The following is a 16,182-nucleotide window of genomic DNA, read 5'->3' as shown; positions in this document are numbered from 1 at the left end:
CCTCACAGCAAGAGGTTCTCCAGTTCGATTCTCGGCTGCGGTGCCTTCTGTGTGGAGTTTGCATGTTGTCCCTGCGTTCGCATGGGTTTCCTACAGGTACTCCGGTTTCCTCCCACATTCTAAAGACGTGCTTCTGGAGCATTTCTACCTGGGGCACCACTGAAAACAGGATCTGTGGAACCTAGTCGGATTTTCCCGGTCAACAAATGTTAAATAAATAAAAAAAATAAATAAAAAATGAGCATTGTTAAGGGACACAGACCACATACAGGTTGCAAACATGTGGATATTCCATACACATCTGTACAGAGGACTAGTAAGGCCAGTACAATGGTTTAACATGCTGCATGTGAAGCAGATGCTGTTACCATGCTATATAAAGTAATGCCATCGGGTAAACAGGCGTGGATGGTACACACATCAAAATGGTGTCAGCCAAACAGGATATGATCTCCACCCAAAGACACACAAACACACACTTGCCAGTATTGAGATTAGAGCCTCTACCTATCTAGTTATTACTACTATAGTGTTAGTTATCAGATGCACCATGGAGCTTATATGATTTCACCTAGTCCCAAGGTACTGCTAAGGTGAATGACATCAGCAGGCCTAGTAACGTAGGGTGATGGGAAGTTTACAGGGTGGTACACAACTCAAAATAGTATAACCCACACAGTATATAATGATCACACAGACAGTTGCCAGTATTGAGATTAGAATCCCTATCTATCTAGTTATTTCTACTATAGTGCTATGTAGTTATCAGACATGCCATAATGCTTACATGATTTCACTTACTCCAAAGGTAATTCTAAGGTGAATGACATCAGCAGGCCTGTTAAAGTAGGGTGATGGGACATTTACAGGGTGGTACACAACTCAAAATGGTATAACCCACACAGTATATAATGCTCACACAGACAGTTGACAGTATTGAGATTAGAGCCCCTACCTATCTAGCTATTTATACTATAGTGTTATGCAGTTATTAGACGTGCCACGGAGCTTACATGATTTCATCTAATCCCATGGTACTTCTAAGGTGAATGACATCAGCAGGCCTATTAAAGTAGGGTGATGAGAAGTTTACAGTGTGGTACACAACTTAAATGGTATAACCCACACAGTGTATGATTCTCACACAAATACCTGCCAGTATTGAGATTAGAACTCCTACCTATCTAGTTATTTCTACTATAGTGTTACGCAGTTGCCTACTAAAGCAGGGTGATGGGAAAAAACACACACACAACACACTCTCACACACACACACGCACACACACACACACACACACACACACACACACACACACACACACACACACACACACACACACACACACACACACACACATACACACTTACTTGCCAGTATTGAGATTAGAACCCCCTGCCTGTCTAGTTATTTCTATTATAGTGTTACACAGTTATCACATGCACTACAGAGCTTACTGAGCTGACAACTTGCCAAAGGTGCTGATAACTGCACAGCTGAGGTAAACTATTACATGTGTCAGAAAGTCTGCCTTCAGTGTTTCCATTAGATCTTGCTAGTTCTGCACTTTAAATAGCCTTATAGCTTTGCACTTCAACAGGTTTTTGTATCAATTATTCTAGCACACCTGAGAGCCATCAGCAGTAGTCGTTCCTCACAGAATTAGCTCCAGTACTTAGTAGTTATAATCACCCCTCCTGACATGATTACAGTGCAGTCCTCTGTGCTTTTGCTGATTAACCTGGTGCACATGGGCATTCTCAGGCACTGTTGCAACTGCCTCATGTACACAGAGAACCCTCTCCTCTAAACTCTCAACACTCAGACTTGTGAGAGATACCCCCATATCACTGAATTGGAAGATATGCACTCTCCAGCAAAGACTGGACTACCCGGTCAAGAGGAGAAGGGTTAACACCTGCACCACACCACATGGAACACCCCCCCTCCAGAGCACCCACTATCACAGTTCCGACATACAAACAAAAATCACACACCCACCTTCACAGAGGCACTCAATAGACATTTACCCAAATAGCAGAGACCACCAAGACAGACACCAACTTGACCACCACAACACAGCACAAACCACAGTACACATTTCTCTCCTACACAGTATGCCCCTCAATCTAAGCCCCTAAGGCTAACCACCTTGTCTAATACAGTAATCATAGGTGACTCAATAGTGAGGCACACAGATATCCCACTTACTAGGTTGAACATGGTAACAGTTAGCTGTCTATCAGGTGTCAGAATCCAACACATGACACACCCAGTCAGATCACTCCACAACAACTACAAGTATCACTCTGAAATTGTCCATGAGTGTGTGAATGACCTGAGATGAACCTCCCTGGACTGCATGAAAAGAGACATGGTGGAGCTCTCAGATTATGTGGGCCAGTCAGGTATGACAGTAGCCCTGAGCAGTATACAACTGCCACCCAGAATGATACCGCAGTACAAACAACAAATGATTGACTTCAACAATTGGCTTAAATGTCTGTTTTCATTCTCAGGGGATCCATTATCTGTCTGCTTGGGATGACATGATTGACAGATTGTAATGTCTTGCCAGAGATGGCCTGCATCTGTCACCCCTGGGTTTCCAGGTACTGGTTAAGTGTTTTGCTACCCCTATTGTGCATTTTTAGGCAGTGTTCCAAATCAAATTACCACCATAACAGCTATACATATATGCAATCTGAGGGTCATGCTGCTCAATACTAGACATCTAAATCTCGAGATGCAGCCACTTGAAGCACTTCTCAAAATGGAGAACATTGACATTTGTGCTGTAACGAAGACCTGGTTTACAGCAGCAGACAGCACCCCTGCACTACCAGGCTATAAATCATGCCACACCTGTCACCCCCAAAACATGGACCACAGCTCCAAATGTAGTGGTGTCTCCATATTAATAAAGTATATGCACACTTCCAGATTAGTATCCCAGCATAATGCATCTGAGATACGTCAGGTACAACTGACATTGGGTAATAGTGCAATCCAGGTCATAGCCTGCTATCAGTTCCCATCCAAGTCCCTAGACTCTCAATCCACATTCCTTAAGAACACCCTGGAATCTGTCAAGGTCCACCCCAACACTCTCATACTAGGAGAGTTCAACTACCCCTCCATCAACTGAGAAAGATACTCAAGCACCAATACACTGGCCCAACACTTCCTGGAATTCATCAGTTCCAATGGCCTGGACCAGCTCATTCTGACACCCAGTAGAGGAAGCAACATCCTTAATCTGTGTTGATTACTAACATATGTGACCATTGCTTGACAACAGTAGTCAATCCCTTCATGGCCAGATCCAACCATAAAGTAATTGCCATGGAAATCCACATCTCACTCACACCCCCTGCAAAGGTAACCACCTTGAAAAACTTCTCCAAAGCTGACTTTGGACTCCTAAAACAGAGGTGGCTAGCTTCATAGCACCCATGCCAATGGAAAATGCCTGCATGACTGCCGAATCATACACAAATGCACTATACAAACATGTACATCAATGCATGGCACTAGCCATACCCAACAGAACCATGACACTCTCCTCCAAACACTGGAGGCCAATCTGGTGGTCCCCTGCCATTAATAACCTGTACAACAGAAGGAAGAAACTGTTGCAGAAAAAGGTGAAGTTCCAAGAGTGGAAAAACTCACTTATTAGCCTCAATAACAACTTGAGATCCCTCATGAAATGATCTAAAGCCAGCTATGATGGCTGAATTGCAGCAGACACTCACAACAATCACAAATCCTGTGATAGTTATATCAAGAACCTCCACGGCAATACACAGAAGTGCTATGAATTACTACACAATGCTACCTCCTATACTGAGCCAACAGATATTGTCAACATTCTTGCCAACACATTCAGTGCCAGATTTACACATCTCTCCCCCCTAGGGGAACAATCAGAATGCCAGAAGAATGCCAGGCACCCATGATTACTGCCACCCAGGTTACACCTGCATTGTCCGCGGGCAAGGATACAGCTTCCATGGAACCCAAAATTATCCCTGGCTGTGCTCTACATGAACTACAAAGATACCTGGCACCACTTGAAGTAAAAAACAAGTACCAAACCAACACAACTGGGCAAAAACTTCTATTTATTAAACAAAATAGAAAGTAATAAAAGTGAGCGCTTTCATAACACTATTGCTTCTTCAGACTAATAAACAAGTAAAAATACATGAGTTTAAAAAGAAAGCAAAACCAATCAGCTATCATATGCAAATCTAATGAACTAAATAAAAGGTACACACACAAGCAATGCAACAATTGTTTTAAATATAAGGGAAACAATACAAATAAAATCTTGGTTTAAAATCTTAGTTTAAGAACAACATTAATGTTTAAGTGGGTGTGCTTTTAAGAATGGTTTAAGGCTAGAAACACCATTTAAACCTGGCAGTTTCTCTGCATGCAAGAACAAGATCCATTTCTGTTCAGCCCTTTCTGTTTTATTAGATGTATCACCCCCTCTAATACTAATGTCCAAAACCTGGAGTACAAAGAACTTAAAAGTGTGTTCTGACCCATGCAAACCAATGTGTTGTGCTAAGGCATTTGTGTCTTTCTGGTTCCTAATATCCCTATAGTGTTCGAGAATCCTATCCTTCAGTGTTCTGTTAGTTTTGTCTGTGTAAAAGGCATGACAGACCTGGCAGCTTGCAAAATAAACAATATTTGGAGTTCTGCAATCAGCATAAAAATCAAGTTTAATTTTAAGGTTAACATGAGGATGTATGTAGGTTGAGCCTGTAAGTATATACTTACAAACTGAACATGATCTGTAGAAAAAAGTCCCATGTCTGGTAGATCAAGGCCCTTTGATACAGAGTTGTGATTTATAGCACAGATGTTTCTTCAAGGACTTATTGTTTTTAAATGCAAAATGTGGTGTGCTGTCTATAGTCCCTTTCAATTCATCTATTGTGTGTAGGATATTCCAGTTCTGTTTAATGACCTCATAATATTTATTGATGTCACTAGAGTAAGGTAGAGAGACTCTAAAAGTATCTCTCACAGCTACAATTGCTTATGGAGCATCAGGTGGAGTATAGTTGCCAAAATAGGCTCTAAATTTCCCTTCCCCTTCTTCCCATATAGCATTAATTTGAGAGTCAATCTTTGCCTCTTTGTAGCCTCTGTCTAAAAAGTCACACTTGAGAGAGTCAAGTGCCAATCCAGCTGAATGTTATCATTGTGCAAACTCATTACTCTACAAATGCCTGGCACCACATCTGTGTGCCCTGTTCAGTCACAGCCTCACCTCAGGCTTTGTCCCTTCTAAATGATGCACTGCTACAGTAATCCCTTTCCATAAAGGTGTGGCAACTACAGACCCTGAGAATTATCAGCCCATCAGCCCATTAGCCTGATGAGTCTGATATGTACAGCTATGGAGCGCATTATCAGGGACCTGATCGACAGACATATAGGTAATCTCTTAACTCTGGACCCCACACAGTTTGGATTTATGAAGGGAGATCATGCTTGCTCAACCTGGTTGACTTCTTTGAGTCAGTCACCAAGGCTGTGGATGACAGTAAGGCACTGCATACAGCTTACATCAATCTGGCCAAGGCTCTTGATGCCATTCCTCAATTAGGAATTATTGATGAACCCACCAAACTAGGCATCAACCCCTATATCACTATGGGGGCTGCAAATTGACTCACAGAAAGAACACGCAGTGTGAAAGTAGTGAGCTCCAAGTCAGACTGCCAGCCGGTCATGAGTGGAGTCCCACAGAGATCACTACTGGGTACTCTCCTGTTCAGTATATACTTCTCAGGAGTCCAGGTCAACACAAAGGAACTCTGGCTGACCAAATTCACAGACAACTGCAAGCTAGGAGGCATCATTGACTTCACAAATGATGCAGACATCCTACAGAAAGGCATGACTGAGACCATTGACTGATGTGGAAACCATGGCCTGAAGCTTAACACCACAAAATCCATCATCGGCCTCTTTAGCAAAATCTCAGTTCCCACTAAGTACCACATTGATGGGAGCCCACTGAACACTGTAGGCATTATAACAGATCTGGAGACACAGGTTGACAGCACCCTCTCCTTTAACCACCACATTGCCACTGTGGTCAGGAATTCCTTCTATGTGGCACATCTCACTGCCAAGGGTTTTGCATCTAGGAAGAAAGAGGTCATTATCTCTGTGTACTCTTCCCTCATTAGACCAATCTTCAAGTATAATGGCCCATTTGGCATGTACCTCATTGGACACCTGCAACAGCTGGAGAGGCCACAGAAGTACCTCACAATGTGGGTCCTAGGCATTAAACACATGTCCTACACAGACAGACGCAAAAGACTCCAGCTATTCTCTGTCAAATATCACCTACTTAGAGGAGATCTTTGCTTGACTGGCAAAGCCATGTCTGACCCAGCTCTTTTAGAAATGCTACATCTAAAGACATCCCAATCCCTCTGCACCAGACACTGCAGGGACATTGACCTCATTACCACAATCAACAAACATGCTGGAGGGGCAGGTTCCTCACACAGAGACTGCACATGCCCTGGAATAGACTTCCCATACATGTCAAGCAAAGCACCTAGATGACCCTGTCCCAAAGAGATCTTGATGACTGGATGGGTAACAGAAAGTTCACCTCAGGGATCACTCCAGTGGCTTTACTTGATGGAGGCACTAGGAACTAACTTTGGGTGGCACAATGGCAGGGCACTTCTATGGGGCTAGGCTTGTAACAGCTCCAGGCCATTAGCTTAGTACACACCTATGAACCTATAATGGGAGTGACATCGGTATGACTGATAAAGTACACCAGTGGGTGGGAAACTTATCAAAATACTTCTTCCTACAAACATATACACTTACACACACACTTATACACCCACACACATATTTGCCAGATCTGAGAGTAGAACCCCTGCCTATCTAGTTATTTGTATTACAGTGTTACACAGTTATCACACATGCTACAGAGCTTACTGGGCTGACAACTGGCCAAAGGTGCTGATAAGGTGAATGACATCACCAGGTGTGATAAAGTAGGGCAGTGGGTGGGAGACTTATCAAAATACTTCTTCTTACACACACACACACACACACACACACACACACACACACACACACACACACACACATATACACACATGCACGCACACACACACACACACACACACACACACACACACACACACACACACACACACACACACACACAAAACAGTATTGAAATTAGAATCCCCTACCTATCTAGTTATTTGTACTACGGTGTTATGCAGTTATCGCACGTGCTACAGAGGTTATAGAGGTGATTAGTGTCCAATAGTACTTCTAAGGTAAATGAAAGCAGCAGATCTTGTGTAGTACGGCAATGTGAAGTGTACTGAATGGGAAGAGTCTCCTAATAATTAGACCTACAGACACACACACACACACACACACACACACACACACACACACACACACACACACACACACACACACACACACAGACAGGTGATGTGGTATTATAAACCCAACCTCAGTACTGTTACACAATGAGGCTCTCCTTTTATGCTGGCAGGTGCAACTGTTTACAAATGGTATGCCACTATCCACAGCAGGTCATCACTGTATGACATTCAGAGTATCCATGTGTGTGACTCACTCTGTCTGTGTCTTCCTGTGTCTCTCTCTCTGTATCACTGTCTGTTTCTTAGTTCCCCACATCTATGTGTCTGTATGCTTGACATATGTTGTTGTCTGTTGCCCATATATATATGTGTGTGTATCTCATGCAACAAATGCAGATATATCACATATGGGCCACCTACAGCTAGTTGAGAGTAATCCTGTCTGATGTGTGTGCGTGTGTGTGTGTGGGGACAGTTGAGGTATACATAGCTGTCTGTATGCATGGAAATATATACATAATACAGTCATATATTCCAATGTGGGTTCCAACATGTTCTGTGTTTCTCTAAGTGTAGGAGCATGCCCAGTGTAACCTTCTATAGTTAGAGTGGGGCTCCATTCCAGAGATAGGTGTACACCAGTCCAGGGTTTTGTGTGCTACAGCCATACCTCTCAGGAGTACACAGAACTTTCCTCAGGGTACTTGTTTAGCAGACATTTTCTGACATATCTGTAGTTTGAAACTGCAATGTTTTGTGTCATTACATAGTGCCAGACATCCTTAGATCATCACAGTGCTTTGCCAGAGGAATACTAGTTGTATGATGCATAGACCATTATTATGAGGGCAGCTATGTAAATTCTTGCCCAACAAGGCCATTTGTCAGGTGTGGGTACAACCAGTGTAGTAATGACACACAGCTGTGTAAACAGTCGAGCAACCTGGTGATATACTGGCTGGGGATCTCCTGCTTGTGTGGTATATTTCTAACCTGAGATGTCATATCTTTGTGTGGGCATACCTCTGACCTATACATTTTTTGGCAAGTTGTCCAGGTGTTTGGCTAGAGGTTTCATCCTTTCCATGTAAACCTGTGCTTTTATGGTAAGTTAGTTACATATAATTGAAGTGTGATATTACAAAATAATACAGACATTACTGTTTCAGAATACATAACCTTTAGACAATTATCAGCACTGCAAAACCCTCACCCTACCAACTTTCTCAGTATGTAAGGGCGATATTTACAACACATGCCTACCATTGTGCCTTTGCTCCACTTTTATTTCTGCCCTTGTCCAAACATCTTGCTGTCAGAGGTTGGGAGTTATGGGTATGGGTACAGAGTGCATTCAACTGTTCAGGCATATCCATTATATGTAAAACCAAACATAAGAAAAAAGTATTATTGAGAATGACCACTGGCAACAGTACCACAAAGCACCTATATTTACAAAAACCTTGGCATGTCTGCTACACATCCTTCAAGATGTCACTAATATGTGTAGTATATTCCACATAGCACTGTGACTTCCAGGTATGATAGTGGCAGAGCAGTGGGCATCACTGACATGCAGATCAGTTGGCACTGCAGTTATCTGCACATGGCTCTGTCAAAGGCAGCACTGTACCTAGGGCAGTACAAGATGACTGCCAGGAGAACTTGTTGGCCAGATCCAGACAGTATTAACTGCACATACACATAGCTCATTGACCCCTGCATATTGTGGACAGACAACATGTTTTCATGTGTATTTGTACAGCCTCGTCAATGTGTACTATGCAAAGGGTGCTATGTGGGTCTACTTTACATGATTTGAGTTCTATGACCCCCCCCCCAGTTAGTTGTCCCCACGTATATACTGCAGTGGGACTTGCCACTTTGGGTACTACTGCATAGTGTGTGGAGGCCAGTTTTGGCGAAGCATTTCCTGGTGTCCCACATAGCTGTTAGTTGTGTGCTGCTATCCCAGTAAGCCACCCCATTCCATTGCAAGCATGCAGTAATACCATAGATATGCTAACAGAATATACTATTCCATTCATTTATGTGATGTGTGTGTCATCCATTTTACTGTGTGTGCAAGTCAGAGAAAGGTGTCAGTCCCTGGGGTCCCTACAGTGTCAGTGTGTGTGCTATGCATTGCCTCTTTGCCAAGGCCTGAGCATACTGGGGATGCCTTTGTCTGTCTATGGGAGCAGGCTCAGCGGCCTCCTCCTGTGAGTCCCTTTGTACCTGTGGGGACTTTGGCAATGGTGGTGGGCTGTGTGGCCCTTCCCCATGCTGTTTCTGCTGCAGCTGTTTCCACGGGATCATATTGTGTAGCATGGTACATACTATGAACATGTGTGCACATGTGGCTGGAGACTACTGCAAGGTTCCACCAGATATGTCAAGGCAGTAGAATCGTGACTTGAGCATCCCAAACACACGCTCTATAATGATCCTGGTTTGTGAGTGGGCCTCATTATGACATTCTTGTGTGGGTGTGTGTGCATTTCTGATGGGTGTCATCATCCACGGGTCCAGTGCATAGCCAGCATCCCCCACCAGATGGCCATATGGGATGTCCCCACTGACAAATGCCTGGTAAGGCTGTGATAAATGCCAGATGTTTGAGTTGTGATAGCTTCCAGGGCTGCCAGCACACATATTCATGATAATGCCCTGGGAACTGCACATGACCTGGCATTTGATGGAGGGGAATCCCTTGTTGTTTATGTAGACCCCACCCTGTTCATCAGGTGGTGCTTTCATGTGGATGTGCGTGCAGTCTATGGCACCCAGTACCTCTGGGTATTCTGCTATATAGTGGAAGATATGCATATTGCTGATCCTCTCCTCCCAGGTGTTGGGGAAGTAAATGTGCTCACCGGCATGTGGTGGCATGGAATCTAGGAAATGGTGGAGTACCCTGGATGCAGATGCCAGTGAGACCCCCAAAATGTCCCCAGTAGATCTTTGGAAAGTACCTGTAGCTAGAATTCTTAAGGCTACACATACCTTGGTATCCACTGGGATGGGTTCCCTTCTGTTGGTTCTAGCTCTGAGTTGAGGACGGCACAGCTCAGTGATTTGCTGAAGTATGCCTCTGTCCAGCCTGTAGCACTCTACTATCTCCAGATCATTTAGCCCCTGGTAAGTTACCCTGGGTCTGAACACTCTTCTCCTCCTTGGTCTGTGGCAGTTGTCAGTATTATCCTCCTCTCTACCGTCAGCCTCTAGCACATACTGATGGATCAAAGCAATGGCAGTCCTTAACATTTTTCCAGTTAAAATTCCCCCTCATGTTTACACCAGTGGTGCAGAGTTTGTGGGAAAAAAACAGACTGTAATGTGTTTCCATACTTTATACTGTTGTGCTGCAGATGCTGCCTGTATGATTGGCTGACTATGATGCATTCCACCTGCCAGGTATGATATTTGTACTTGATTGCTTTAATTCTGCTATTTTTCCTTTTTTTCTTTTTTCCCTTCCCATTTCCTTGAGGTGGCATGCCGTGCAAACCCGTTGCCCAAATGTAAATAGTCCTGCTACTTCCATTTTTTTTTGTTTTGTTTTAGACTGGGTGTGCATCACACAAACCCATTTAGCTTATGTAAACAGTAAGAAATAGCCCTCCCCTGGCTGAGAACACACTCCTCAGTTCATGGAATAAAGCAACACAGCCTCAGACACACCCTTGCTTAGCTGTGCTTAGCTAAGCTTATCTCTGTGCCTTAGGGCTCCAATGTGCTTACAATATGCCTTACACACACCCTTTTAATGTCTGTTGCTCCTCCTAGTTACACCATCATGCTAGAGCACCTACACACTTAGGTGCAGTTTGGGACTTAGACAATTTCTGTGATTCAGTAAATTTCCCCTCATTTGCATACCCCACTGCCTTAGTCCATAGTTACTGCACTTACACAGAGCCTTTCCCCTTGACAACCAGTGTTCCCTGGTATTCTTTTTATTCTGCATCCCATAGACTATAATGGCAAAAATGCAGATTTCCCTTAAAATTGAGTTTTCACCTTTTTTTTATTTTCCACCTGATCCTGTTTGTGTGCCACTGCCCTATGCTTAAACGTCCAAGATAGGCCAAAAAAAGTTAGATTTTTATAAAAAAAATTGTTTCCATGCCAATGGCCATATATTTGGCCATTGGCATGCCTAAACACTGTAATACATACTTTTTTGAGAGCTGTCATGCCTACGTTTTGTTATTTTTGTGAAATGTATTTGGTTAGTAACCGAATACATTTCTGGAAATAACACTGTTCCTGCACGGATACCTGGCTGCTTGGTGAATCACTAATTCACCTAATTTGCATGGTTTTCACCAGCAAATGATTTAATTAGCATCCTGCAGCCATATCCGTGCAGGAAGAGTGTAGCTGTTCCTGTGTGGAGAAAATAGCTTCATGAATCCTGGGGCTTGTTTATTCTAATACTGGTCGCAAAGTCTTCTCCACATAAATAAACAGTGGTTCAGTAGCCCACCCTATACTGGAAACAATCAGTCTCATTGGTGGGCATTCCAAGTTCTTATGCACCTTTGGAAGGCCATACAAGATGAGAACCATAGGCTATTCAACAGTAAAATGCTTATACAAATTCTCAAAGATGGTGTTAGTGATTAACAAGTCAAGAACCAGAAAAGACACTTTCTCCATTACTCCAGTCACAAGTGCTTTAGAAAGCACAGTATAAGTGGAAGAGTCTCTTACCAATTTCTGCATCTGCTCAAAATAAAGCTCCTTATCCATTACCCAACTCCATCTCCTTTATCTGCTGGCCTTATTTATTTATTTATTTATTATTTACATGGAAGAGAGATAAGGAGAAAAGAGATCGAGAGAGAGAGAGAGTAGAGGTTACATAGGTTAGACCTGAGGAGGAGGAAATACTGGTTTAGATGGGAGTCAGTCTGGTTGTGCATTGGCAAAGCCAGTGTGTCTTGGTGTGGTGAGTTAGCCTTTTTGAAAAGTTTAATGGAGGGATATGAGGTGGCTGGCTGGGTGGAAGGGTTATTTTTTTTTTGCATGCATTGGCAGAAGAGGCGTCACCCCTGAATTGTTGGATTTTATCATTAGTGAGGACATATTTTTCAGTTCACATAAAGCCCTGTACTCATCCTTAGTCAATTATAATAAGCAGGGCTATGGTCACGTTCAAGCTCTTTCCTTATTTCATTTTCACAAACAGTGACAAAAGTCTGAGCAACCAGGTGAATCTTAGGTATAAAAGTACTCAGCTTTTTAAATATATCAGGTCTATCATTCTGCCCAGGAAACATTAATTTCAAAGATACATTCCTGGTGACTATTTGTAGATCGAACAAAGGATCTACCATGTTCGATTTTTTTAGCTGGAAGTAAAGAGAGGCCTTTGTTCAGCAAGGAAGCTTGCACCATTGTTAAACCCAAGAAAAAATGTTAACCACAATGTTACTCACGGTTTGTTCCTTGCTCTTAGACCCATGCAAGTCATGTCCATGCTTTGTAACCATACAGTTTTCCCTTTCCTCACTCTGCTTCTCGACCTCTCCTCCTTGTTGATCGGCAGCAGTCCTTGCAGCAAAAGAGGAAGCATAGTGGCATTATTAATCTCTGTTGATGCAGAAGAAGTAGTAGCTCTCTGGGAACTAGGCGCCATTGGCCCAGAATGCACAGCAGACAATGGTGTGCTTACAGTCTCATTTGCCATGGCAACAGATACATCCTGACACTGTGGCTCAGCTACCAAGTCATTAGATTCCCTTTCAGATAAAACATGCTCTCTCAGCCAATAAAATACAGCTAGATTGTGAAAATCTGCCAAAACATGTTGTAACCTCTTAGTTTTAGCCATTTGCAGTTTCCTCTCATAGGACCCAATGCTGTCATGTAGAATATCTAAGTATAGTCTGATTTAGGGGATGCACATACTAGCTTATTTAGGAAGAATGCACTCTTACACAAGAGTAGCCTGCATCCACGACATGTTGGCAAGAATGTACTCAGAGGTCAGGTTTTGAGTATGATGTGGCTGCACAATATCAGGAACATTAAAGAGGGCTGTCCTTTAGCACGTCATGTCAGAGTTTGTGGGCCCCAGCACCATTTTAAGTTTTTAGTGTTGGAAATTGTGAGAGATAACCTTAGAGGGGCTGATATTAGGAATAAGACTGAGCTGGCTGAATTACATTGGATTGTTTTTTATTGTAGTAAAGACGCCAGGAATAAATTACATAGCATCTATTAAACCACTTTTGATTGCACAGGTACACCCCATTGATGGTTTTTCATTTATGTTTTAAATATATAATTTTATGTATGAACAATTTTTGAGATGTGTGGTTTTAAGCTGCTGTATTTCTTTTGTAAAATTTTTACTAAGTGCTGATAGTGTGTTAGCATTGCATTGGTCTGTGTATCTTTAAGAGGATGGCGTTCTTAATTAATTTGACTAATTGGCTGTTTTTAAATAGGAAGAAGAATGCTGCTGTTACTTGAATCTGAAGAAGCGGCTGCTATGTCATGAAAGCACTTACTCTGTTCTTATATTAAAGTTTTAAAGTTTTTCCTTTAGCTGTGGAGATTCTGTTCAGTTTTATATTTTATGTATTCGTGCTTCTGTACCGTTTGGCAGAATCATTTCCAGGATCCGTTTTTTATCTACATTGACTTTTATATATTTATTTATTATCAGATAGTAGCTTATTGATTTGTTTCCCATAATACATAAGGTTTCATGGTTAAGTTTTGTTTTTCATTTTTTCATTCTTTTATGCACTGGCACCCTTCATCTGATACCAAAGTGGACATTTGATATTTGTTACTAAGTGATTAATGTATTGCTAGACAGCCATCTTTACTTGTGAACTGGTTCTCCTCTTCACTCTCCTGTGATTTAGTTCTGGTGGGTTCTCAGGCAGCCTCGTGCTACCCAGATACACACAAAATCTAGAGGGACCAGCTTCTACTGCTTGCCTGTACGTCTATCACTTTAGATTTTCTTGTTCTGTCATATTTCACAAATATTATTGCTTTGTAATCCCACATTTGACAATTCCAGGTTATTGGTTTTATTCTTGTTTATCTCCATCTCCTAAATCCTGTCTCTGCTTCATTTCCAATGTACTCTCGATTCTTGTAGTTGACTCTTGTGTTTTATTCCTTCTCTCAAGCATTTTCCATTGAAACATTGGAAAAGGTTTCACTGGCATGGTACTCTGTGGTCTTTATTGCCAAAAGAACAAGAAGCAGAATCTCCTTCTGTTTCACAGCTCACTTTTTGTTGGACAAACTTTTCTATCTCCTCCATGGTATGTACTTCATCAAAAAATTATTCTGTCCCTCCGGGGAAAAATATTTTGACGATAGCTGGGTACAGCAGTTTGAATCTCACACCTGCTTCTCAACATTCCCTGAATAATGGAATAAATTTACTCCTGTCCTGCCTGGTGTACAATAAGTAGTCATTATAGACTGCTGTCTCCCACTTTTAGTATTTTGTCCTTCTGCTACAATTTTGTCATAATCAACTCCTTATGCTGGTAAGATTACATCTTTAATATTAAAGGTCTAGGTTGCTTTCTCATAGCCAGGTTTGGAGCATACACATGATATGCCTTTTCAATTAACAATTCCTACTGTGGAATACCAGTCCAGCTACTTATGTGTGCTTTCATAAAATTAATGGTCTGTTCCTTCCAACTTCTCTGGTACAGCAGAAATCTTAGGTTTTTCCTACATGCTCTGTCCTCTAATTCTATTATTTTTTAAACATCTGTTCTTGTGCAGTCTCATATTCAGACAGCCTTTTCTTCATGTTGACCTCTGAGTTCTGCAGTTTTATCACCTCATCTGAGTATCTGTTTAAAACTTCTTCCATTTTCCAGCCTTTTGTTGTTTGAGTTTATATACACCATCAATGTTTGGTTTATTTTAATCATGTCTATGTGCAGTTGTCTTATACTTTCCTCTAGGTTACTGAAAATAATGCCAGAGCTTGCACTGCTTTTTGATGAATAGCTGCAATAATGTTCCCAGTCAGTGTTTTTTCCTTACCTTATGCAGCTGATTTCCTTCAGGTCCTGTGTATTTATTTTTTTTTCTGGCATCCAGGCAGTGCATTTACTTGCAAGTTACTGAAATTTACCCAGAAGTACAGATCCACTAGCTTTTTCTGCTAAATTTCTGTTTTCACACTGGGAGAGCTGGAATTAAGCTGTTACTCAATGTACAGCCATCTTGGAAGTAGTCCATGTTATGGTGTTTCTGATACAATGCGGTCTAGCTTTTCACTATCTTTTCACTTTTAACAGCCTGATTGACTTGGATTACATTGTGTTGAAGTGCTTGTACTCTGCAGCTTTGATTTTGTTTCAACTCATCTGTAATATAGACAGCTCTTATTGAGGTCCCACCACAGTTGCTTGACATTATTTTCCCTGATTTTTCTTTACTGTAGCTAGCTATACAATACTACCCCCAAGACATTAACCCAGAGCATAGGTTAGCATAGTTTATGCATCTTAATTGTTAAAATTCACTTATTCTAGACACTGGTATCAGTTAAAGTTTATATTCCACTGTGAGTTGGCACTGTCCCTCAGCAGCTCAGACTGCCTTTTTTATTATCTCACAGTTCCATTAAATTGTCACTACTAACATCATATTTTAATATAAGGTTCCCACCTGTCTTATACAGCCTTGGTCTCCCTGCCTCTGACAAGAATCCGACCTGTTATTCAGCCCTCTTCAGGGCAATACTTGTTCTCTGGACATTAGTCATTCAAC

Source organism: Protopterus annectens, chromosome 8.part1 (genome assembly GCF_019279795.1).
Source record: "Protopterus annectens isolate FY-2018-M chromosome 8.part1, PAN1.0, whole genome shotgun sequence".
In the NCBI taxonomy this organism is placed as follows: domain Eukaryota; kingdom Metazoa; phylum Chordata; order Ceratodontiformes; family Protopteridae; genus Protopterus; species Protopterus annectens.
Note: the sequence above shows the minus strand (reverse complement) of the source record.